Genomic DNA, 26,924 nt, shown 5'->3' with positions numbered 1-26,924 from the left:
AGGAGATGTCATGTAGCCACTGCTGGGGAGAGACAAGCCGGGAACCTTGTTGGTAAGCCACAGCCATGTGGCGATACACAGATTAATAGAAATGGCTTAAATTAAGATATAAGGGTTAGCCAATAAGAAGCTAGAGCTAATAGACCAAGCAGTGGTTGAATTCATACAGTGTGGTTATTTCGGGTGTCTGAGCAGCTGGGAAGAAATAAGCAGCCAGCTACAATAAATTGGTGCACCAATGATGTCAACTATATCCATGTAAAACTTGAAAAATCATTCTAGATACACACAAAAAAACAGAGTTTAATGCAGCTTCTTACTCTGTTTGCTGGCAGTGAGCAGGAGCACTGTAACACTTTAAGAGAGATCTTCCTGATTCAGTGATAGCAAAGATAGATAGATAGATAGATAGATAGATAGATAGATAGATAGATAGATAGATAGATAAATGGCGGTTTCATAATGGTAGCACAAACAGCTCTGGCTCCTTCAGGAGGCCAAGCACTTGAATGGCATTTATGGGCCCAGGTGCTTGTATGCCCATTTGGGATTGAGAAGAAAGTTGCAGAGACCATGCCCATGGCTCAGCGCTCTCCACCTGGGCAGGCAGTGAAATCGGGTCTATTAGGAGAAAAGAAAAAAAAATCTACACATTTTTCGTTTTTTATGTTTATGGGTGTTTTACCTGCATGTATGCCTGTGCACCAACTATGTGCAGTTCAAAAGAGGCTAGAAGAGTCCATCAGATACACTGGGATTCAAATTGCAAGTAATTGTGAGCTGTCATGTGGGTGCTTGGAACTCGACCAAGGTCCTCTGGAAGCAATCAATACCCTTGACTACTGTGCCATCTCTCCAGTCCTGGATAAACACTGATAATATAAAAAAAATGAATAACTGAATAAAAATAAAATTTGGTAAGACAGCAGGCCACTGCAAGTCATGTCTCACTAATGGAAGTATGAATTCTATAGCCGCTTTAGAAAACTCATAAAATATAAACTAAAATTGACTTCAGACCTTTTATGATCCTAGCCTCCACTCTAGGAACATGTTCAATATAAATGCTCAACACATGTAAGCCCAAAGACATGCACAGGTGAGTGTACATCAAGGCTATGTATATGGATCTGAACATGGGCTAGGCCAGGTGTGATAAAATGGATGTGTACCCAACAATTCCCTTCAATATAAAATGACCAGACAGGGGAGGAGGTGCTGGTGATATTAATATTCATAAATTGTCATGCCAGTGTAGATGGGAAAAACTTCAAAAGGTACCACCCCCTATAAGAAGAGCTACAGGCAGTCAGTAGCTTCTGACATGGGAGAATCAAGGGACAATATCCCTGGTAAGACCCAACTCCAAGTAGTCAGCTTCAACAATTTACATACAAGCAACACTGAATGGACTTAATAGCATGTCGTTTGCATGTGTGTGTGCATGTGTGTACATATCTCAATTATAAATAAAGAGAAAATGCCATGAGTCAGAGAGGAAGCTGGGGGAAATGGTAGGAGAGAAGGAAGGAGGAAATGATGCAAATACAGTACTTGTGTATGGAATTCTCAAAAAATGTTTAATAAAAAAAGATGAAATGATTCTTGACAAATGTGGAAATGATAATCTTCTCATCATGATTCTCAGAAACACAGTCATCTCCTCAGAGAAAGAGCACATAAAAAGCACCCAGAAAAAGGATAAAAATTATATAGCAAAATGAATAAGAAAAGAGATAATAATAAAGACCAGATGGTTATGTCATGTAGAATAAAGGGCTCCCAGTTAATGTATATTATTTATTACATCTAGTGATATGTTAAAACTGAAAGTCATACTAATGGATACAAAATACATGCATATAGCAAATGTTAGTCATTAATTAAAAGAAAGAAGATTGATTCATACTAGAGCATGGGCAGATCTCAAAGATATTCTGCTAAATTAGTAAATTACAAAGATTATACATCCTTGATTCTGTTTACTATGGTCTAAAAGTGTGATACCTTGAAACCTACAAGTTAAAACTTCATCCCCATTGTGATGGGGTTCAGAAGTTTGGCATTTAAAAGGTGATCAGACTGAAGTCAAAGCATTCATCAGAAATTGCTCTTATAGGACAATCCTGAGAGAAAACCCCCGACCCCTCCAAAGTTAGGTGATATCATAGGAAAATGCCATATTTTATTCTCAAAACAGTTCCTCACCAGATGTTATGTATGAGTTACTTTTCTTTTCTCTCATACATTTTTCAATTATTTAAGAGGTTTTGATACATGAATAGTGCATTTCTACATCATTTCTATCCTTTCCTCACCCTTGAAACTCCTCCCATATACCTTCCAACTCATTCTCCAATTTATGACCTCTTTAATTGTGATGTAAATGAAGTACTTGTGTATGAAGTACTTGTCTATAAAGTTATCAACAATAAATGAATGACACACACATGACTATATAAATATAACTTGATAATTTTGTTTAATGTTATTCATATGTATATTTGTTTAGGATTGATCACTTGTTTAGCCTAATGGGGGTCAACCCTAGAAAAGATCAATTCTTACTCTCTCTGCAACAGTTGATTGCCTGTAGCTCTTTATCCATGTTAGTATATTAAATATTGATGTCATTGTTCAACTCTTTGTTTAGATGACCGTATTTTAAAAATTTAGTGGGTACGGCTTCCCTGCCATATGGTAAACATCCTTGTTTTCTGGCTTTAAAAATCTTTCCATCCCCATCTTCTGTGGTATTCCCTGAACCTTAGGTGTATGATTTGTTGTAGATGAATCACCCGGAGCTGTCAATATTGTAACAATAACTAACTGAACCAACTAAAAGGAAGAAGGTTGATTTGGAACCACGGCTTCAGAAAAAATTCAGTCTGTCATACTGAGAAAAGCACAATAGTAGAAACAGCTCTATCTTTGGCAGCAGGAATGTCCAGTAGCAGCTGTCCACCTAGAGGCTAACAGCAGGCTGGAACCACAGCCAGGCTTCCCTACTAAATTCTTCCCAGTCTTCAATGTAGCACCATCCACTAGAGGTAAACATTCAAAGCATGACCTGAGAAGGGCAATCTAGATTCCAACCGTAGAACACTGAGTCTTTCAGAATATCTGTCATTTTTTTTTCCAATCTTCTAAGCAATGTGAGAAAAAAATTGGTTGTTATAAGTCTTGATTGTCTACTTGATGTTATTTTACGATACCAGTCTAAATGATCTATTTGTGGTTTGTATAAAATACCCAAAATAAAAATCAAGAAAGACACAAATTGTTGATACAAACTTCACTCCAATGGGATTTCTGATTCATTCATTTCCTTTCACAAACACTTTTAAAATCCACTTGGAACATGTGATATGTAAACAAGTGAGTTCATGAGTGAATATGCCTGTGCGGTTTGTGAGTGCTATAGAAAGAAGTGAATAAAGGGCAGGGGTGTGATGGAGAAGGGGAGGCAGGAAGCGAGGCAATTTGCTACTTATCTCACAAGAAGCAATTTTACCGTTCCAGATGTATGTGAGAAAATGTGTTTAGCCTAACCCCTGTAACTACAAATAACAGGTGGATTGCTTTCATCCATAGACAGTGCCAACAGTTTTCTGGCTACATTTTCCTGCCTATTTTTGTATGAATAATGTCTAGAAATGCTAGATTCACTTCTCTTGGAATTGTGCAAATATATAAACCCTTTCCTCAACCCTTGCCTCTTAGTCAACAAGCCTATGGCTGTTTTCTTTCCCCTACTCAATTTTAGACCTTGGCAGGAAACGCTTGGTCTTATTCTTACATTTTATAATTTATCTATAGAGGCCTTTTCTGTTGTTGTTTCGGGTTTTTGTTTGTTTGTTTCTGTGTTTTGTTTTTTTAAGACAGAGTTTCTCTGTGTAACAGCCTATCAATCCTGAAACTCACTCTGTAGGATCAGGATGGACTCTAACCCTGCCTCTGCCTCCCAAGTGCTGGGATTAAAGGCGTGCACCACCACCACCTGGCTTGTCTGTAGAGTTTTAAGGCAAACTTTTTAGTAAAAGGTCATCAGCTATTCTAAAAAATTTTCCTGGTGGTACTAAGAAAAAATTAGCGCTAGCACCTTAATTGATCAATTTTTTAAAAAAGTATAAAAACCCAAGTTCATAATCTCAGTGCTCAGATCAAAAGGCAAGAAGTGGTAGCACCGACCTATAATGCTGGCACTGACCTGTAATGCTATCAGTGACCTGTAATGCTACCAGTGACCTGTAATGCTAACACTGACCTGTAATGCTAACACTGACCTGTAATGCTAACACTGACCTGTAATGCTAACACTGACCTGTAATGCTACCAGTGACCTGTAATGCTACCAGTGACCTGTAATGCTAACACTGACCTGTACTGCTAACACTGACCTGTAATGTTGGCACTGACCTGTAATGCTAGTACGGATGGAATAGAGACAGGAGGATCCCTAGGGCTCACTTGCCATTTTGCCTGAGATCCTGACTCAACTACTAAATTGGACAGTGACTAAAGATACCAGATGTTTGCCTCTGACCTCTACATCCTGATATCACACACACACACACACACACACACGTACACACACACGCACGCACGTGGGCACACATACACACATATTCACAGTGTTCTTTAGGATTGGTATAAGTCAGTAATGGTAGCACTGTTCCTATGACATTCTGCTGATTAAAACATTCAGAACTTAGTAACACATGAAGCACTAAAACTCATTTATACTTCAGTAAGAAAAAGGTTGGGTCTTCATTGTTTACTAAAAAGGTATGGTAAATTAATTTTATAATGGAAAAGTTGTATGCTCTTTTAGAGTATGTTATTACTTCTTGTAATACAAGAAACCTATTCCTTTATTACTCTTTTGGAATCTAGGCTGTCTTGGTGACTTGATTTGGCCAACAGAATAGAGAAAAGGAATGATGTGCATGTTTCAAACTTACGTCTCAGGAATCCACTTGCTGCCTTGGAGCTGTGTCACCATTGTGCACTACCTTGGGAAAGCTGAAGAACAGAGAACAAATGGAGGTGAAACAATGCTCTAAGGCATGGCGATCTGACCCAACAGATGAAGTCATGGCTATGCCAACAGAGCAATGCCCAACTACAGCTGACCACAGAGAGGTGAGTCTGTGCATGCAGAGGGAGACAGTGGCTCCCATGACTCCTGAGCGACACTGGGAGTAAGTTGCTTGAAAACAGCAAATTTCATTGTGTTTGTACTTCTCCATAGGTAACTAGTACAGAATGGAGAGGGTGCACACAACTATGGGAAGAGGAGACCATCAGAAATTTTGCTCAAGTCATTTTTTTTCCCTCTTTCTTCGGTAAGGTAGGTGTGGTTCATTAACTTTATTCTCTCCAAGAAAAATTCAACTGATTATAGTAGCTGTTGATAGCTAGAAAAAAAAACAGTTAGCTTTAATGCTTTCTGTGACTCAATATTAACTTGGATTCATACTCAGTGCTAAGTTTTGGATCTTCCAAGTTGTTTTGGTGGGAATTCTTTCTGCTTTCTTATTTTCTGCTCAGGCAAATGGAGATGATGACAGCATTAACTTTGCAAGGCCAAGAGCCTAATCTCGGGTGAGGACTCAAGTTGCATATTCCTGGTTCCATGATAAATCAGCTTTGTGACCTTAGCCAAGTTTTTTAGCCTTACAGAATTTTGTTTCCTGAGCTACGAATTGATCACCATAATACTCTTTATGGACCCACAGCCAAACGTTAGGTGGAGCTTGGGGATCCCCATGCAAGAAGGGGAGGAAGGACTATAGGAGCCAGTTGGGCCAAGGACAAAACAAAAAATCAACTAACCAGGACTCATAGGGGCTCACAGAGACCGAAGTGGTAATCAGGAAGCCTGTATGGTCCTCTCTACATGTAGCATGGTCATCCAGCTTGGTGTTGATGTGGGACTCCTAAAAGTTGGAGAGGGGGTATCTCTGACTATTTTGCCTCTTTGGGGACCTTTTTCTCCTACTGGGTTGCCTCATCCAGCCTCAATATGAGGTCTTTTGCCTAGTCTTATTGTAACTTGTTAAGCCATGTTTAGTTGATATCCCTGGAAGGCCTGCTTTTCCGTGAGGCAAAAGGAAGGAAGAGTGGATCCAGGAAGAGAAAAAGTGGGGAGAGGGACTAGGAGGAGAGGAGTTGGGGAAATTGTGGTTGGAGAGTAATATATGAGAGAAAAATAAGTAAATAGATAATAATGATGGTGAAAATGATAACAATAATAATCTATGTCACAGCACTGATCTGAGATGAAGTTAGATGAAGCATATAAAGTCCAAGACGTGTTCTGATAAATGGTGCCCTTCATTTCATTGCTCTTGTATATTCAAGTCAGAGACTGGGTCAACCCTTTGACTTCTATCTCAATTCAAAAGTAATGAACACAGGTCTACATACATAGCCGTTTACTGTTACTTTGGATTAGTTAACACATTGGGTGCAAACCAGTTCTGTGCACAGAAAACCTGAAAGAGCTGATTTTCTTTTTTATCATTTTTGTTTCTCATTCAAGTTTTAGCTTGTAAAGGGGTTGTACATAAAAATACACAATAAATACTAGCTTTCCATTTTGAAATCCTCCACAATGCAAAAATCTTCATGCATGGAACTAAAACACAAAGAGACTTAGCGTGACCATGCATGTTATTAACCTCTGCTATTTCCTGGATGATAGAAAGCACAGACAGCAGTCAGCTTCAAAGATGGTATGTTAATGGTTTATGCTGGAGAAGAGTAAACACATAGGGTGACATCTATTTCAGTTCAGTTTTGTGTTTTGATAAAAATCAGAGTCTGAACACACAGCATACAGAGAACCCCAAAGAATAATTATGCCAAAAATTGATGATTATTAATGTTATAGGGCCTTTTGACAGGAAGCACCTTTTAGAAGATTATGGAAAATAGGACATAGAAGAGTTTACTTCTATGAAAACCTTTCTTACATAATGCAGCTGCTGTTGCCCTAAGTTATGAAAACCATTATCTATCATACTACCTATTGCCCTCTGAGAACGTTTTTAGGTGGTAATTGGCATTCTTTTTCTTTTGCCGACCTCACCACAATAGTCTTTGATAGACGATAGAACTTTCCTGTTTTGTAGATGGTAAAATGTAGAGACACAGATGCATGACGACACATTTAGCAGAAGTTTTGAAACTCAGAAAGACTAAATCTGATACAATGTTCATGTTCCTGAGATTAAGGCACCACCATTTCTATTGGGCATTTCCATTACATCAACTTTACAAATATATATGTATGTATAGGTGTCATATACATATATATACTTCTGATGTATTTACGTTTCATTTCCATCTCTGAATCCAACAATTTATTTAATGCTTAGTTTGGGAGTGGGGAATAAATTAGCATTTGAGCATGGGGGATAAAGAAGAGAACTTGTGGTTACCTTGTAAGAGGCCCGATGAAGGAGAGACACCTTAAATATGCCACTATATTAATTCCAAGTAATGGGTTAGAATTTTACTTTATAATTTTAGGAATCAAAATTTAAGGGGATGAGTAATTTTGATAAAGGTTACATAGCTAGTAAAAGCTGAACTGAAATTGGGACACAACAGTGACTCAAAATTCTTCCTTCTTTATTCCCATGAACACAGTTATTTTCAATGTTCTGAGTGGCATGTTACACCTAAACTCATTAAGAATGGCCTTCTCTGACTTGCCATTTTCTCAGAAGCTATTTTCACCTAGTGCCTTCCTGTTTCTCTATAAATTCCCCTTAAGTACTTTCTTCTTGCTGAGTTTCAATTTGATTTGTCGAGATTCCTCTTCTCTTGCTAGAGGGAAAGCCGGTGATTTACAGAGAAGTTTTAAGTGCATGCTTTTGTTTTTTCAAGTGTCTGAATGCCTCCAAAAATTCACTTCTGAAGATCTGAAACCCAGAGAGGCAGAGGCCATAAATACTTAAAATGGGAGTATATTGTTTTAGTTAAAATTTATGGAGTGATTTAGGACTCCAATTCAATTTTCATAAATTGACATCAGGAGGTCTGGATGAGAAGCTTGTTTTAAAATTACCATTCCATGGAAGACAAGCTTTTTCAAGATGTCCTTGTTTTACTTGTTAGTGAGTTTGGGACTTCAGGCTTATCTAGCGCCAGGTCTCAAGCAGCCTTATTCCTATTTTATATTTGTTTGATCTCCCAGAAAGCAATTTTTTCAAAGCTTTGTGTGTCACCACCACTAATCTATTAGCTACACAGGCCAGGAGAAAATTTTTTTTGAGCAAAATCTTTATTCATCCTCCAAAAGTTTCTTCTACTATTCTCAAACTCTCAAAAAAATTAGGTGAACATTAGAAGTTTAGGATGCAGATAGTTTAGTAATTTCTTTCTGTTTATAAGTTAGAGTGCTAGTTTGACAGTCACTGGATTAATTGATTGGTTGATACTATCTTTTCATATTTCTCATATTTCATTTTGGGGGGTCTTGGTCTCAATTGTAGAGGCTTGAGGACTTAATTAAAGTATCCCTGACAGTTCTAGGAGTAAGTCTTGCCTAACCATAGCCCAAATGGCAACCCAGGCACCACATAGATGGGTCCACTTAAAGACAGGGAATGTGTTGGTTGGTTTTGTGCTAATATGACAGCAAAAAGCACAGCAGACTCCTAGTAAACATTTAATGTGAATAAACTAAGAGCCACTCAAAAGTAAAACACGTCCAGAAATAGAAAACTCTTCTGTTTATCTGGAGACTGCTTCTGTGTTCTTGGATCTTCTCTTAAGGGTGATAGTTGGTAGATTTTGTTCCTCAGAGGACATTCATATGGTCTGGTGATGTTTTTGCTTGTTACAATCATAGAGAAGTATACTAGTATTTAGTAAGTTGAAGCCATGCTTCCTGTTAAGTGTCCTGTAGAACAGAGGAAATGCAATCACAGGGAATCACAATGGCTCCAATGTAGTAATAGGGGCGGCGGCAGGGCTGCGTCCCCAATACCCCAGCCGCCTGCTCGGCTAGCTTTTGCCCCGAAATAACAACACACAAACTGTATTCATTTAAACACTGCTTTGGCCCATTCCTATCTAGCCTCTTTTAGGCTAATTCTCACATATTAATTTAGCCCATTTCTAATCATCTGTGTAGCGCCCCTAGGTGCGCTTACCGGGAAGATTCTAGCCTATGTTCATCCTGGGTCGGAGCTTCATTGCTTGCGTCTGCCTGGGAGCTGGGAGCATGGCATCTCTCTGAGGCGTCTGCTCCGGAGAGGAGAGCTGTCGAGTCTGACTTCACTTCCTCTTCCTCCCAGCGTTTTGTTCTGTTTACTCCTCCCACCTATCTTCTAACCAATGAAATGGGCCAAGGCAGTTCCTTTATTAGCCAATGACCTTCCTCCATCACTCCAATGATGATGAAGATGAGTTGAGAAAACTTACTCAACATTTCTTTCAGTTTGGAAAAATGTGTAAGACCTAGATTTTCAGAAGGAAAGGAAGACAAGTGCCTATCTAGTCCCCAGTCTAACTATTTTAAGAGTTCCAGGAAAAACAGTTGCAACCTGGAATATGTGGAAACCCTCAGTGTCATTTGCTTATTTCTCTCTCTTAGTTCAAGCAGTACCCATCACCCCAACACCAAGATATGACAGCAGGTAGCAAACCCTGAGACCATGGCAGGCCATGGAGGCAGTCGGGTCCCAGGCAGGAAACTATGTGGCAGATGAGAGACTGAGACAGATAGGCACGCCATGCAGAGTGAAGTTGGATATTTATTTAGTGGGTTATGGAAAGAAGAGAAAGAGACAGAGATAGAGAGAGAGAGAGAGAGAGAGAGAAAGAGAGAGAGAGAGAGGAGGGGAGGAGTGGGGAGAAGGGAGAGACAGAAGCTGCCTCTTCAAGAGAGACAGAAAAGAAAGGCTCAGGCTGGAAGCAGAAAGAAGAACTGCTTGCCTGAGATGTGGATGGGGGAGGGAGTGTGTGGGGCTTGTCTCTTAAACAGACAGGACAGATCATTACACTTCCTACACCACTAGTGCTGGATTTTGGGGGTTTAGAAATAAGGTAAACCTCAACATAGTCTCAACTTTAGGAAGAAACCATTCTGGTAAAGCATAGTTCTGTATTATAAACAGTGACTTTGGGTACCATCAAATTCTCTTCCATGCCAGCATATTCTGCTCCATTGCTGAGTACCCCTATGTACCCCTATCCTTTATTTGGTGGGTTTCTCTAAACAAAATTTGCTATTGGTTTATAATTTATTATGGGGTATAATAAAGATCATATGGAATTCTCTGCAGATTCCAGTTTCATTGGAAAAGAGTCAGCCCCCTATAATCTCAAAAATGTGAAAATATCCTAGGACAATGGTTCTCTATATTCCTAATGCTGCAGCCACATAATGTAGGCCCTCATGTTGTGGTGACTCCATACCACAAAATTATTTTCATTCCTACTTCATAACATGTTTGCTACTGTTATGATCATAGTGTAATATCTATGCTTTCTGAAGGCCTTAGGTGATGCCCATGAAAAAGTTGTACAATCCCAAAGGGGTCACAATCCACAGTTTAAAAATCATTGCCCTAGGATGTTATTCTAGACCCATGAAGAAATTTACATCAGGCTACTGGGTGTATAATGGTCTGTCTTGTCCCTTTAAGAGACAAGCCTTACCCACTCCTCTATTCCACTGAGGTAAGCAGATCTTCCTTCTGCTTCCAGCCTGCACTCTCTCTGCCTCTGCCCTGCCTTTCTTCCAGAGAGGTGGCTGCTACCTGTCCCCCCTCTCTTTTTCTCCCTTTCCCTCTCCCTCTTTCTCTCTCCCTTCCCTTTCCTTCCATAAGCCACTGAATAAACTATATCCAAACTGTCTCTATATGGTGTGCCTATCCGTGTCTGTCCTGCCCTGGCCTGCTCATGAGATCTCCTGCACTGTTGACCTGCCAAGGTCTCTCACCCGCTGCATCCCACCTGCCTGGGACCCACAAAAGCCTCGGGTGGTAAGACCTGGCTGTCCTGTGTGGCCCGCTGCCACCCTTGGGGAACCACAGCATTTTCTAAAGCATAACAGTGAGAATAGGACTTTTCTTCTTAAGTGGATTCCCAAGACCAGAGTTGCAGAGGAAATAGAGATAGAACACCCCTGCCTTGCTAACTGAACTCTGGGACACCATTAAACCAAATTCTGCTTGGAGGTGCTCTCTAGTGGTTGGAAGTGTGTGATGGTGGACGGTAGGGGTGGAAAGCCAGGATACATCCAGAAACAAAAGGTTCTCTAGAATATAAATATGAAACCTTCAGCTTCCCTTCTGCTCACATTCCCTTAAGACTGTTGTGTGGTGGTAGAGTAGGGGGCATTGCTGTAGGTGGAATGAACCTCTGAAGACCTCTGAAGACCACAGGACTTTATTTTTCAAGTCAAGGGGACAGAGAGGATTGATGAGAGGATGATAGATGCAAAGTAAAAACTTTTCCTGCCTGAAAATGGCTTTTTACAAAGACTTTTGAGGGAAGAGCAACAACAGAGATGGCATCCTTTGTGACATGTAATATGCAGTAGATGGAAAACTCAAGGCCCTAGAGAGAAAAGCAGGCATAGAACATGCAGAGAGAAAAAATTATCAGCAACTTTACAGATGATTTCTGGAGCCCCAGGCAGAACAAAGAAACAGGGACATAGCTTAGAAGGAGGGCACTAGAGACGTCTGTGTGCTCCAATGGTTGAAGACCAAACCATATTATCCCTGGGGAGCACAGAAAGTGACATTAATCTAAAAGTCTGTAGGCAGAGACCCATTTCAAATGGTGCCCCAGAGACTTGGTATCTGTGTGGCTATCAGAAGGTAATTTTGGCATCCACAATGCTATCTTTTCATGGACCTACCATCTAGGTTCATGGTGGTTAAATCTGACTCATAAAATCCAGATGAATTCGTGATTTTTAAGGCTTTTATACTTAGATGCCAGAAGGCTGACACTTCAGAAACTGTTTCTCTGCTCTCTATCTTGGGGATTTCTACAAAAATCTAAATCAAAAGTCTACCACAATAGTTTTCTTCCAAAAGTACAGCTATTCAACTATATCTGATTTCATTAAAATTTAGTCTTCAGCTTCTATATTATTGCCTTCAACAAGTTACATGTGTTTCATTGAAATCTTGGTATTTGACGAAGGTGAAACTGAGAGGGGATGAAAAGGTAAAGAAAAATACTAAACAAATTAAAACTAAGTCTTTATAAGCAAACTTCACTTTCTCACGAAGGATTTATAAGTTAACTAATGCAAGCAGTAATATTGTTTACGGTTCAGTAAGGAAGCTGTTTACTATAAGGAAGTTACAAAGACTCGAGTGGGAACAGGAAACCAAAGAGAGGAAGCAGTTTACAAGCTCTCAGAAAACACACGCAGATGGAAGTTAATGAAAAGATAGGGAAGAAGGAAGTCCAATGTGATTTGGGATGCACATACTAAAATTGCATCATCACCCTGGTACTTAAAGATAAAACCCCAATACTTTAGAATCTTCTCCACTGGTCTCTTGGCTAATGAGAAAAGTCATGTGCATTTGAATCCTACAAAGAAACAAAGAATGAAATCAACAGAAACTCTGAGAAACATGCAAGGGAGGAAAACTCCAAGGACTTATTAGAGATTTTACAAGCCAAAGCTAGACCCCTTTTTATTTTTTCTTTTCCCTTTTGCAAGATCGTGAGTCGATCCAGAGCAAGGAGCAGAACCCGGAGTTCACACGTATATTTATTTAGTTAGCAAGACATTCCTATTTTTATAGCTTAAAGTTCTTAACTTTCTTGTTAGCAAATGTTAACAAGGTTTAAAATGAATAAAGAGAGCTGTGGCACATAAGAAATTTTGGCTTATCCTGGCTCTTTCTTTTTTTATACCTTTGTTCAATGAAAATGTCCTACTGACAGGCAGAGTGTCTGGGCAAGTTTATAGATAGCGTTCCCACCTTAGGGCCACAAGGTCACAGATTCATTCCTGATTCTATTTAAAAAACACTCAACAATGGCAAGTTTGTGTGTGCTTTTATGAGTGGGAGCTGTTTTATATGATCTCAGATCTTAAAGATACTCTAAGGATTCTTGTGAGTATGTAAAGCTGTGAATTGGGGTGCTTGATGCAATGTTAGGGAGCTTCGGGAGTCATGGGTAAGAACTGACTATAACAATTCTCAGACACTGTGTCTACATAAGGCCCAAAAGCAGTTTGCTTTCATGGTGGTCATCAAAAGTACTTGAAAGGCATTTCAACCTGCTGTCCCGGCATCAGTTTGCCAGTGCTCATAAAACGAAACAAGACAAAGAGAAGGGAAGGACTAAGAAAAGAACAGACCTCACTGGATTCATACAGACATTTTCTAACTGTATTAGTCTACGCGGACGTTTTTCTCTTAGGTTGAGCATGCATGTGGATTCTAGGAAGATGCTCCCTCATGGCATTGTGGAAAATCCACGAGAATAGGAGTAAAAGAGCCTTCAGCACTCTAAGGCACAAGCACGGGACTACTCCTTGGAGAATGACTTAGTAAGAAGGCTTCAGTGGCTTTCTGCATTGTGGTGGTTGAAAAATAAAAATCCCTCAAATCTGGTATATATGTATATATTCATGGTGTGTGTGTGTGTGTGTGTGTGCATGTGTGTGTGTGATTGTGTGATTTCAATGAATTATCAGGCAAGATTATTCTTTCTGAGTTTCTTTGCTCAGTCTTTGCCATGAAGAAGATGGGTAATGATTGAAATCAAACCATTTGTCACTCAAGAACTTCAGTGGAAGTGCTAATTTAAATCAGAGAGGTTTTCTATTCTTTTTACATAAATGATGCATACATAAGTATCTCTTTTAACTAAGGATATTATGCGGTCTATGGTATGAATGCCTCCCTTGAAAATGTGGCCTTGTCATTCAGATCTTTCCAACTCCTGAGCAAAAAACCTTTCCCTCCCCCATGATACCCTCAATGGTATATGGTGTCCCATATCTTGCCTTTAATATGAATAGCAATACCTCAGTATTCATAAAACTTTGCTTCCAGGGCCATCCATAGATATCAAACTCTGTATATGTTCAAGTTCCTTTTATTAAAAAGTGTAGTGTTTGTCTAGAACCAATGCACAAAATTTCATATACTCTAAATAACCTCTAGATTACTTATAATATATAGTATTATGCAATTTTGTACAAATAGCTATACTGCATTGTTTGGAAAGCAATAACAAGAAAAATTCTGAATGTACTTGATATAGACAATGCTTAAAAATTTAGACTTAGTCACTTTTATTTATATAAGTGTTTTGTATGTATATAAGTATGTTTACCATGTTAGTACCTATTACCCAAGGAGGCCAGAAGATGGCATAGGTTACCCTACAACTGGAGTTAAGGATAAATGTGAACCACCACTGTGTGCCTATTGGCAAATGTCGTGTGTGTGTGTGTGTATTCTTCTATCATGCATTATTTAAGTCCAAAGCTACATAACACATGGACCTAGAAAGCCATTCTATCTATATTGAATCCCCTTTATGTGTGTGTGTCTACAAAGTCAAATATCTGAGAACTTTTATTTAATTTTCTTTTCAACTTGCCCACCCAATTCCAGTCCTTGAAGAGCACACACAGCATTTCAAAGCATTTCTAGTTCTACAGCTTTCACCACAGTACACTTATGTGTGATCAGCATTCTGCCCTTAAAACTTAGTTTTCAAATGTGCCTATGAAAGGCACTGCAGGTGACAATTAGTCATCTGTAGGAGCCCGACTTATGAAACCAATTTCTTGTCATAAATAATGCGTTCCCAGTGACATGGCAACAGCAAAAATGGCCCCTTAACTTCAGTTTTGAACTTAATTCCAAGTCTCCAACATGACTCCAATTTTATACGTCTGAATGTCAAAGACAGGAATAACTCAGCTTTGGAAAATCCCATAGAAAGATCATAGGAAAAACCAAATGACTGCAATAGGTCAGGAAACAGTGGGATTCACTTTTGGATGCATCTCCGCAGAATCGTCTGCTAAACTCTCAGAGCCTTTGTGGCACTGAAGGAAACTGTTAATGGTGACTCTTTATCCCACTTGCTTAGAGTTGGCAACGCATTGTTTTTATCCAGTTTGACTCACTTGAACCGCAGAGATAAGCAGTTATTTTGGTCCTTTTGCAAATAAGGAACCAGGTTACCAAGGTCAAGTGGCAGTCTTGAGTTCTCACAGCTGTAATATAGCAGAAAGGTTTTTTAAAAATATAAAATGCTAATTTGAAAGCTAAAAATATTTTGCTTTATAAAGTTATTTCAATGACCTAATAGGATCATAATGGTAGATTTGGGAGGGGAGCTGATGAAATGTATGTTAGAAGCACAAAAGAGGGGGTTTGAAATACCAACTTTTGTCTCTATCTCCCTTTCCATGAACCTGAAAACATGAAAAGACGAAATAACTGCTTATATAAAAGTAATGATAGACAACTTCAACTTTTGGGTGATTGATGTGAAAAGACAGGAGTTCTGGAGCATAAGAAGTTTTGCGTACCTTTCACATCTGAATGAAAACAGCTGATATGTGAATTTACTGTTCGATAACTCACATTTTACTTTTAAAGATTGGGGAGACATGGATCCACATGCTCCTTTCAGACCTATGAATAAAGAGTGGATGTTTTGGTACCCATGGCAATATGAGAGTCCTTTGTTAGTCCCCTCTTCAATGCCCCTTATTTTATGGTATGGAAATGCATTGATTTGCAAGTAAGGATATAGTCATTCACGTGACTTTGCATTTCTATCCCTTCACTTAGACCCTGACTAAAAGCCATGTGGTAAGCCTAGGCAAGATAACTGAAGGATAACACACAGCAAGGTGGCAAGGAAAGACATTTTGGGCTGAGGCTACCCATGACTAAGAAGCAACTTTAATCAAAGCTGTGAAGTTCTTATTCAGAAGGTGAGAATATTTAGGAGTTCCATAGCAAAAAGATGTAAGTAAAAGAAAATAAGAAAATAGTGGAGGCTTTCAGCCATCTTTGGACTACACCCATTTTATTGGGCTGTTACATAAATTAAAGAAGGAAATACATAGCAAGCCTCTAGAGCTACAAATATAAACTAGTATTAATATTTTTAAGTTAATTCCTTGATGGTTGAAAGGCTTCAGTAATTCTATCACACCCATCACTTCTAGGGAATAACAGTGATAGTTCTTACAAATCAACAGGCCATTCCAGGATCATTCACAGTGACTCAAAGACATACAAGTGCAATTAAACCGCAAAAGGAAGGTCAACAGACCCCTTGCCATCCTTCTTTCCTGATTATTTCATTTGGCAAGGCTACTTCCCACACTGTACCAAAAATATGTACAGAGTGTCTCTTCTTCTCTGACCATGTCTGGAAGTTACAATGGTAAAGATGACTCACACAATACAGAACTGGAAGGATTTCTTTTATTGTTTCTCAATCCATTGTCTCACAGCTGAATGACACAGAGTGTAAAACCCACCAGAAATATAAGCAGCCGGAAATGTGCAACAACATTTCCAAGTCTTCAGAAAGGGTTTAATCTACGTTTCTGACATCTGGAGTTGTTCCTATCTCATGGAAGTCATAAAATTTCTATCTTGAGGACCCCAGGTAAAGTCTTCTTATTCTTTGAAAACAACAGCCTCTTGTTTCCTCCATGGCTATAAGTGATTTCAGTATCTAAAGGAAACAGCTCTTCGTTAAAGAGTTCTTTTAGAGAGTCACCGGTCAGTCCTCTATGAGACCCTGATCCAGAGATACGGGTTTAGCAGATGTCTTGAACTACTTGGTGTGCAAACCAATTTAACGATTAAAGACAGATCCCTGGCTCTCACATTATTGTCGGGACAGGAAGTGTTCATAGAGTTTAAAATGCTTGCAGGATTTACACGGCATCGTGTGTGACTAAGCAGCACATCTCTGAGAATCTGCAGTGTGCACACTATATTGCTCCAGGAGACGAACTGTGCAGACATTGAGATAAAACTCTTGCCAATACTAATGGCATCTGATATTTGACAAGTCTAAGAAGAAATAATAGTCTCAGTACAAATTTGGAAAGAGACAGCAAAATATAAAGAAAAAAGTATAAGCTTGGTGTGGCAACTCAAAACTATAGATCTAAAATTCTTCAGTCAGAGGCAGGAGGATCATAATTTTGAGACTAATATGGGATATGTTAACAGAATCTATACAAAAAAATCAAAGTAAATAAAATAATAGAAAAAATATTTCTGCTTGGTTTCATTTATCCTAAGGATTAAATTGCAGTCTGCTATATAGAGAAAATTCATTCACAGATAGTTCTCAGAACAAATAGGTTGGGGAAAACATGTATATTCTTTGGCTAGTATCTTTTTTTCATTGTCTGAGGCCAGAAAACAAGGCTGCCTGCTCATGCAGTCCTGATGAAGTTGTTGTTACAGACTGATCTTGGCTTGCAACCCTGACTGAGGAGGAATGTGATCACCACAGCCCAAAGGACAAAAAGCCCAAATCTGCGGGTTAGTCTTAATGTGACAGAGGCTAAAGCCATCTGAAAGGAGGCAACTACAGCTGAGAAAATGTCTCCATAAGCTACAGCTATAAGGCATTTTCTTAATTACTGTTTTTGTTGTCATCTCTGAGCTAACGAATTGTGTAAGAAAGCACACTGGGCAAGAAATAGGAAGCAAAGCAGTGTGCAGCACCCTTCCATGGAGTCTGCATCTGCTCCTGACTTCGGGTTCCTGCCCTGTTTGAGTTCCTGTCGTGACGTCCACTGATGCTGAACAGCTATATGAAAGTCTGAGTCAAATAAACGCTTACCTCTCCAGTTTGCTTTTTGGTCATGGTATTCCATTGCATGACACATACTATCACTCTTTTCATTCAGTATATGGCAATATGTTAAACATATACTAAAGTCAGTTAGTATGTATTTAATCATTACCCAAAAGTTTCCAAAATATATAAAATCACAGAATCACCCTTTAACCTTCAATTAACTAAAACTTCTAGAGATGTCTAGTAGTCTTAGAAATGTCAGTATCCTGTGTCTAATACCGAGTCCTAGAAGATCACATCACCATGACTACAGTAGCTATGGCACTAGATCTGGCAGTGGTTCCAGAAAGCTCTGAATGGTAGAAATTTCTCCTCAATACCCCATTTTCCATTTTACTATTGCCGCTCTCTTTGCTGCTCCAATACTCCACTTCTTGTTTTCGGTGTGGGTGTGAAGTCTCCCTAAGGAGTCCTAGGGCAGGACACCTATGTCTTCACCTCTCAGTCCTCCGCAGGCACCCCTCCTGACTTCCCGGGGCTCCTCTAGACATAGGCTGCTTTCCCTGAGTTTCTGAATACTGAAAATGAATGTGCAAAGGGACGGTGCACTTATTTGTGAGGTAACTAAAGAGATTCGTAGTTGGTCTTTTGACTTTGGACTGGAATTTTGTCATTTTATCTCATTTCGACTATAAGCTTTAAGAGTGACTTATATACTCCTTTTAAAACATAAGAAAAACGGATATGTGAGGCATACAGAAAGGTGTGACCATAATTATAGGAATGATTTCACAGCGACAAAAGGACTGATCTTTAAGAGTTAAAAGGCTCCATCCTCCCTCCCCCTCTCTCTTCTTAACCTTTAGTTTCTTTCCCTTTTCACTTAATCTTTTAATAATGTATGCCATGAACAGCTTAACCTGATTTGGTGCCACCTACAATACTATTGTAGTGATCTATTTAAAGTTAGACTGTATCTTGTGGTTTCTTCTCTGGGGTGTAAACAGTGATAATCACGGTAGAGTGGACACACATGCTAGTCTTCAATAGCTGGCATTGTTAACTTTATTTTATTTATAGAAGTATTCAATAGCAGTACTCCCTCAAAGTCTGAAGCCCATATTCCACCTGATCTCACCCTTGCTCCTCAGTATGAATAGGAAAAGAGCTCACTATGACTACCAGGTGCAGGTTAGACTATTTGCTATTAAACAAATGGAAACATTTCTTCTACGCAAACCATCAAAACAGATATGGAAAAAGTTTTCTTTTAAGAGACTATGAAGAGATGAGTGGTAGGTATTCTGCTGGAAGCTTCACCCCAACATCTGACATCCGTATACCCAAAGAGTCTGGAATATTCTGGTGTAAGTTCCACCCCAGGCACCCTGCCACATCTTGGAAAGCCCACCAAATGATAACCCCCCTCCCCCGGAGATGCTCAAGACCACTCCCACAGGGTATTTAAACTGCTCCTCAGAAAACAGAAAACAGACTTATGAGTTTCTGATCTTCCTTTCCTTTCCTTTCCTTTCCTTTCCTTTCCTTTCCTTTCCTTTCCTTTCCTTTCCTTTCCTTTCCTTTCCTTTCCTTTCCTCTCCTTTCTTCTCTCTCTCTCTCTCTCTCTCTCTCTCTCTCTCTCTCTCTCTCTCTCTCTCTCTGTGGAAAATCATCTAGGAACTTTTTTATCCATTAAACCTGGGCTTTTCCTAATTGGGTTTTATTTCGTCAAATTTGGACTGCTGGGTCCAGCAGACTTATCTGAATTCAGAAACTTTTCTTCGGGAGGTCCCAAAAGGGGCTGTTTTTCCCCACCATCCCAGAGCCACATGGTAAGAAAGCACCGCCCCCACCCCCCATACCTGCTCTCTGTCAGGCTAAGATTGGCTTTTGGCTGGGTAAGTTGTCCCTTCCAACTTGTTGCCTTAGAGGCCCAGGGCAGGGCCTTTGATAAGTGTTAGGATTATTTTCTAACACAAGCTCTCCGCCAAGGCAAGAATCCCAATCAAGCCAAATCAAAACAAACCAAATTAAGAGATATCCAGGTTTAACTGGACTCCTGCCGTCTCCGGTGGCCCCAGGGGAACTGGAAAGCCACAACAGGAACACCACTGGGAGGAAAGAGGGAAAACCACCCGTTTATTTTCGGGCAGAGAGCAGTTTAAATAGCTTGGGGGAGCGGTCTTGACCTTTTCTGGGGAGGGGTCAAGGTTTGGAGGGCTACCTGGACCCTCCTCGAGGAAGGGTCAAGGTGCAAGGGGCACAAGGGCCGGTCCTCCAAAGATGGAGGCCAAAGACCGGGATTTACAGTAGGGTCCTGCCTTGCCCCATGGGAACCCTTCTTCAGAAGACACTGTTCAAGGAAATATCCAATCTCCCCCTTTTTTTAGACCCAAAGCCTACCACTGTGGATGCATTGTACTTGTTCCCAGCCTGGGAATAGCCTTATGAAATGGACACCTACAATTTGAAGCCAGGGGCTGCCTTTTACAAAATCTTTTTAAGTTGGAACTATCTGATACCACGTGTCCTGAATGCCTGATTTCTCTTCTCTGTGCACTAAGGCCTGAACTCAGTATGTCCTGGACAATTGAACGTGATGGCCACTAGAGGGAGTGCTTAAATTTCCCATTCTTTGTGTCCTTGCCCGACTGGGACAAGTGCACCGAAAGCCAATATGCCCACGGTTTCTAGGTACTGCTCTCCCACCCTTCCCTCAGTAGCCAGTGTCTCACAGCACTGGCCTTATTGGCTAGGGTCATGGCACCTCCAGATTCCTGCCTGTCTAGAACCGGGGCCCTGAAAAGTCTTCCCTGACCATGCTGCTGGAGACACTGGCCCTCTCCCTACAGCGCTCCACAGGCTTGCCTACCCAACCCCCTCCTACTGGACCATATTCTCCATTTAGTGGCCAACATTTCTCATATTCCATCTACCCCCAACTCCCCATTCTCCCCTTTACAGGACAAAGGTCAAGGAGCAACTTCCTCCTTCTTACCTTCTCCCCCCCTTCCTTCTTCCACTCCTCCCAGCCCTTCCTTGCCACAACCCACCTTCTGGTCCTCCTTCTACACCTTGGCCTAATTCCCCAGAATCCTCTCCATCTCTTCTCATACCCAGCCTTGCCAAACCCATGCCCTCGTCTGCCCTCTCTGAGGGGTAGCTGGAGGCAATGGAGATGGAATAGTTTGAGTCCAAGCTCCCTTCTCCCTTCAGGACCTTTCACAAATAGAGAAACGGTTGGGTTCCTTCTCTGCTAATCCTCCTCTTTTTATCAAGAGTTTCATTATCTGTCCCAGGCCTTCCATTTGACCTGACATGAGCTCTATGTAATCCAGGGCAACACTCTCACGGCTGAGGAAAAAAACCGAGTTCAGGCAGCAGCAAGACCATTTGCAGACCAGATTATGGTTCAGTATACGTGACTTGACCCAACATCCCTAGCTGGAGCCATGATCCTAATCACCATTTCATTTTTTATTCAGTTCCAGATACTAGAAAGAACTTTAAAAAGCTGAGGAAGGTCCCCAGACTCCCATACAGTAGGTGGTGAAAATGGCTTTTAAAGTTTCTGATGCTCAAGAAGAGACAATCGAGTCCTCCCAACAGACAAGGCTGCAACAGAAGGTTATGCTCCAAGCCAAGCCTTAGCAGCTGCTCTGAGACCATTGGATCCCCAACAAGGATACAAAGGAAGTCAACCACAAATCTCCATCCCTGAGGAACTCAGCCCAAGTCAACTCTACCAGGAACCTGTTTCTGCCACTGGTCACAGTATTGCTGTGACCCAGCAAAGTCATGGCCCCTCTGCTGACAGCCTGGACACTGGAATTTGGAATGCCTCCATGTGGGCTCATCCTCTATGCTACACCACAGAGGCCCAATATTAACCAACATTGGCATCTTAGACCGTTCCAGCCTTTGAGCTACTCAATCTAGTGGAGGACTGATGTAGCCCAGACTCGGTGACTCCCACTGCCCTCTCTGAGCCTAGAGAGAGGCTTCAGGCAGTGGGTATGTCTATTGACTTTCTACTGGAGCCATTTATTCTGTTTTAACACTACACTTGGGTCCTACAATACACTCACCAATTTCTGTCATACAGGATCCCTTTTCTACCAGCATTCTTGCAGGGCAATTCTCACTCTCTTTCTTTATCATACCTGCCTTCTCTGCTCCCCCTGGTGGACAGAATACTCCTCAAGAGGTTAGTTCTTGGGTCTTTTGAGCCCCAAGGACAGGACCTCACACCATGATCCTCACCACCCATTTGGCTGCCAACTTCTTGGGACATCCATGCTGGTACCCCCTCTCCAGGCTCAATTGGGCACTTATACATGGTCTCTCCAACAGCTGGGACTCTCCACCCTTAGGTTTTCCAAGATGTCTTAAGGAAAGTTCTATGTGTTCTTCTTGACACACTCATCTTTGTTGGTACAACTAGGATAGTATTAATAATCAGTTTTTTTCTAGCAACTTGCCTTTTCTGCTTCTTTAAGAAACAAATTCTTAAAGAATTCTCCAGGATGGCAGTTAACTAGATGCTTCTCCACCTACACCTTCCAGTGAGCGTGAACCCACCAACTTCCAACTCCCCTCTCCCCCACATTGCCTCTTGTCTGAAGGAAGCAGTCAGATATGAACTGGCATCCATATACCTAAAGAGTCTGGGATGTTCTATGGAAGCTTCACCCCAGGCCCTGGCATCCATATACCCTAAGAGTCTAGAATGCTTTGGTGGAATTTCCACTCCAAGCATCCAGCCACATCTCAGAAAGTCCATCAAATGATAATCCCTTCCCGAGAGATAGTCAAGAGCACTTTCACGGGGTATTTAAAATGCTCCCGCCCCTCCAGGAACTCTTTCCCATCTCCTCTCTAGGAGGCTGGAAAATTATCCAGGAACATTTTATATATTAAACCTGGGCTTTTTCTAATTTGGTTTGATTTGGTCTGATCTGGATTACTGCATCGACAGAGAGGCTTATTGGAGAGCAGAAACTTGAGTAGGCAAAGGAGTGGTTGCCCTCATAATTTTGAATTTCATGTGCAACAAATAGAATCGGCTCTGCCTGGTATTGCTGAGAACCTCCCATGGTTCTTGGTCCCCCTTTCCAAGTTCTACATGATTTCTTTTCCTTTTTGTTATTGTTTCTTCGCTATGTCTTCACCACAAATATTCCTACTAAATATGAACTCTCTGGAGCTCATGTCTTTTCTCCTTTAAATGATGCGGAGGGACCCTTTATCCAGCAGTGCAGTGCAGTGCCCAGCAGAAATAAGGAGATGCTGGTGGTCAGGTGGTCAAAAACCTCCATCTGCCCTTTCACCTCCAGCCTGCAGCCACTAGGATGCTGTCTTAAGTGCTTTGGGAGCATTTGATAGCCTTGTATCACAGCTGTGCACCAAGGATTCACCCATGCTTGCAAGTCACAGACAGAGGAAATCGTCAGTCCCTTTAGAAGCCCCTGATTCTAGCAAGTAGCAGAAGGATCCATGAGATTTACATTGCCTTGTTCAGGCCACGCTGGGAAGGGGTGGGAGTTTTGGGTCCACTTATGCTGGCAACTTTCAAAGCTGGCCCTGGTAAAGAGAGAGAATCTAAGGCTATGGGAGAGCACAGGTCTTGTTCGACCCTAGAGAAAATTTCCCTCAGTAAGAACTAGGACTCTGGGCTCAGGGCTGATGATTAAGGAATAACAACTCTGATATAATCCTTCCATGGCACTTTCCCCAAGGCTGTAACCTGGGCAGCTGCCCCAAGTTGATGGGTGTGAATGGGCTTTCACAGCTCAATCTAGTTGCTTTTGCTTATATCTTCACTCAAAAATTTCCACCATGAAAAGTGGGTCAGGGGAGTTAGTCATAATACTGCCTCTGAATTCTAGCCTGCATGACAGGGAAGACTTAGCTTAAGCCCCCAGTGGCCTTCCCAGTAAAACTTATTCTGGCGGGGTTCCATGTATATCAAAACTGACAGTTTACTTCCCATTAGCATCCAAATGGACTAGACTGTGTTTGCAAACTCAAATTGAGCTTTTCCTATCCTGGAATCTTCATTTTAACTGTTAACCCAATTTACCATGCACGCACACATGTACACACATGCACAGAGTGTGCTAGCTCCTGGCTCACATTTCCTGTTATCTTTTGAGTCCTCGAGATCACCCTTGCTTTACAGTCAAAATTTCTTCACGATATGTTTAGAATTTTCTTTCTTGCTTCCTTAGACCTTGAAATGGAAGTACATGAGCCCCTCTATGAGGAAATTTGTTGTTAAATTCTAGTTTAACAAAAGGGACATAACTGGGTGAAACAAAGTCATGTTTCTCATGAGTCTGCAGAGTCCTCACTGTTCCCTCACGGGGTTTCCTGCAAGTCTCTGGTGTCCTTTTGTGTTCAGGTATACCAGCAAACCATGCTCCAGGCAGAGAGTTAACAGCCCGTCACCCACATCTGTAAACAAATTTAGCACCGTGTTATCACACCAGGGCAGTAGCTCCTTATCGCAAGGTGAAAGGCATTTCTGGAATTTATATTCGATATTGCGAAAAGAAGAGGTTACATAAGAGAACAAGGGCTGTAGGAAGTCCAGCTGAGCAAATGCGTGAATCTGGATAGATGGAGACCAGAGAGTTCACTTCTGAAAGAAGTAAGAGATTGTAACAAGGGAAAATATCTTCCCCTTCTTATCTCAACATTATTCGCTTAGATCCCATCTAATTTTTATGAGCTTTGGTTATGAGCTGTCTTGTGCTTGTCAATTTGATACAAACCTAGATGTACCTGGAAAGAAGAAATCATAATTGAGATTTGCTGCAATAAGTTTGGCTTATAGGAAAGTCTATAGAGTATTGATTAATGATTAATTGGGCACTGTGCTTAGTGCCATCCCTGAGCAGGTAGTTCTTGGGTTTTATGAGAAAGCAGGCTGTGAGGCAGGTGGGAGAGTCAGCTCTGAGGTCAGAAGGACCTTGCATTTCTGAGAAATCATGGTATCATTTCCCTTCTCTTTTGTATAGCTAATATAGAGTTGCGGGTCTCTGTTCTGAAGTGCTGGCTAACAGTGAAACAAATAGCGTTGTTTAGGTACATTCCGTTTTAGAAACCAGGAACAAACTGAGGACCAAAACCTGGATCTCAGATTACTTCTTTGAAAGAAATGCTTTTTCTGTTGTTTTTAAATATGGGTTTGTCACGCAGTTCTCTAGGAGGTATCCATGTGGAGTGGAAATGGAAATGAGTGCCTGTCTCCCTATGTGAGCATCCACTTCAGGCTAGGCAGAAAGAACAGTTGGGCACACCCCAGGGCAAAAAGTTAAAAAATGCCATTGTTTCATGAGAGAAACAGGAATAATATTTGCCAAGACTGAACTTCAGAAGCTCTGCTTGAACATGCATTTGAGGAAGTGAAAAGACTCCAGACGGGATTTCTGTGACCATTGCTGACAATGGCCTGGCTGGCTCCCCGCTGGCAGATGGTGTCAGGGTGTTTCTCCTGAAAGAACACTCTGGAACAGCTGTGAGCCACTCTGAAAGCTTACTGAAGCTGCAAGGAAGATGGCGTGAGTGACAGCTCTGTCTAGATGAGAAGACTGAACCATCTGGCTGAATGTGAGGCATCAAATCAGGACTTAGTTGTTTACTAGTGCGTAAAGATTACCTCCAAATCAGAAGCTTGAAATGGTGTCTACCGTCTCAATGTTTCTGAGTTAGGAATCCAATGGTAGCTGTAATTGATTTTTTTTTTTACCCTATGAGGGTCTGGAACCCAGGTCCCAAATAAATACACGGAGACTTATTCTTTATTATGAATGCCCAGCCTTAGCCTGACTTGTCTCTAGTGAGTTTTTCTAACTGAAATTATCCCATTTCTCTTCTTCTAGAGTTTGCTTTTATGTTTTTTGCCCCCCCCTTTATTTATTTATTTATTTATTTATTTAATATTTCTGTCTCTTCCCCTCCACTGCCTCCCATTTCCCTCCCCCAATCAAGTCCCCCTCCCTCGTCAGCCCAAAAAGCAATCAGGGTTCCCTGCCCTGTGGGAAGTCCAAGGACCACCCACCTCCATCCAGGTCTAGTAAGGTGAGCATCCAAACTGCCTAGGCTCCCACAAAGCCAGTACGTGCAATAGGATCAAAAACCCATTGCCATTGTTCTTGAGTTCTCAGTAGTCCTCATTGTCCTCTATGTTCAGCGAGTCTGGTTTATCCCAGGCTTTTTCAGACCCAGGCCAGATGGCCTTGGTGAGTTCCTAATAGAACATCCCCATTGTCTCAGTGTGTGGGTGTACCCCTTGCGGTCCTTAGTTCCTTGCTTGTGCTCTCTTTCCTTCTGCTCCTGATTTGGACCTTGCGATTTCTGTCCGGTGCTCCAATGTGGGTCTCTGTCTCTGTCTTCTTTCATCACCTGATGAAGGCTAATATTCAGGAGGATGCATATATGTTTTTCTTTGGGTTCACCTTCTTATTTAGCTTCTCTAGGATCACGAATATAGGCTCAATGTCCTTTATTTATGGCTAGAAACCAAATATGAGTGAGTACATCCCATTTTCCTCTTTTTGGGTCTGGCTTACCTCACTCAGGATAGTGGTTTCTATTTCCATCCATTTGCATACAAAATTCAAGAAGTCCTTGTTTTTTACTGCTGAGTAATAGTCTAATATGTATATATTCCATGCTTTCTTCATCCATTCTTCCATTGAAGGGCATCTAGGTTGTTTCCAGGTTCTGGCTATTACAAACAATGCTGCTATGAACATAGTTGAGCATATACTTTTGTTGTATGATAGGGCATCTCTTGGGTATATTCCCAAGAGTGGTATTGCTGGGCCCAGGGGTGATGGAGGAAGGTCATTGGCTAATAAAGGAACTGCCTTGGCCCATTTTATTGGTTAGAGCATAGGTAGGTGGAGTAAACAGAACAGAACGCTGGGAGGAAGAGGAAGTGAGCTCAGACTCGACAGCTCTCCTCTCCAGAGCAGACGCCTCAGAGAGACGCCATGCCCCAGCTCCGACCCAGGATGGACTTAGGCTAGAATCTTCCCGGTGCTCACAGATTATTAGAGATGGGTTGATCGGGATATCAGAATTAGCCAGTAAGGGCTAGAGCTAAA

The 26,924-nt window shown here is 41.2% G+C and overlaps 1 non-coding gene across 1 annotated transcript; it reads right to left on the bottom strand.

The window, feature by feature from the left end:
- Positions 1 to 17,404: 17,404 nt before the first annotated feature.
- LOC142845315 (small Cajal body-specific RNA 20) lies at positions 17,405 to 17,535 on the bottom strand. Its single transcript, XR_012909875.1, has one exon.
- Positions 17,536 to 26,924: the final 9,389 nt, after the last annotated feature.

This window comes from Microtus pennsylvanicus, chromosome 2 (assembly GCF_037038515.1).
Source record: "Microtus pennsylvanicus isolate mMicPen1 chromosome 2, mMicPen1.hap1, whole genome shotgun sequence".
Lineage (NCBI taxonomy): Eukaryota > Metazoa > Chordata > Mammalia > Rodentia > Cricetidae > Microtus > Microtus pennsylvanicus.
This window is presented reverse-complemented; position numbering and strand designations above follow the sequence as displayed.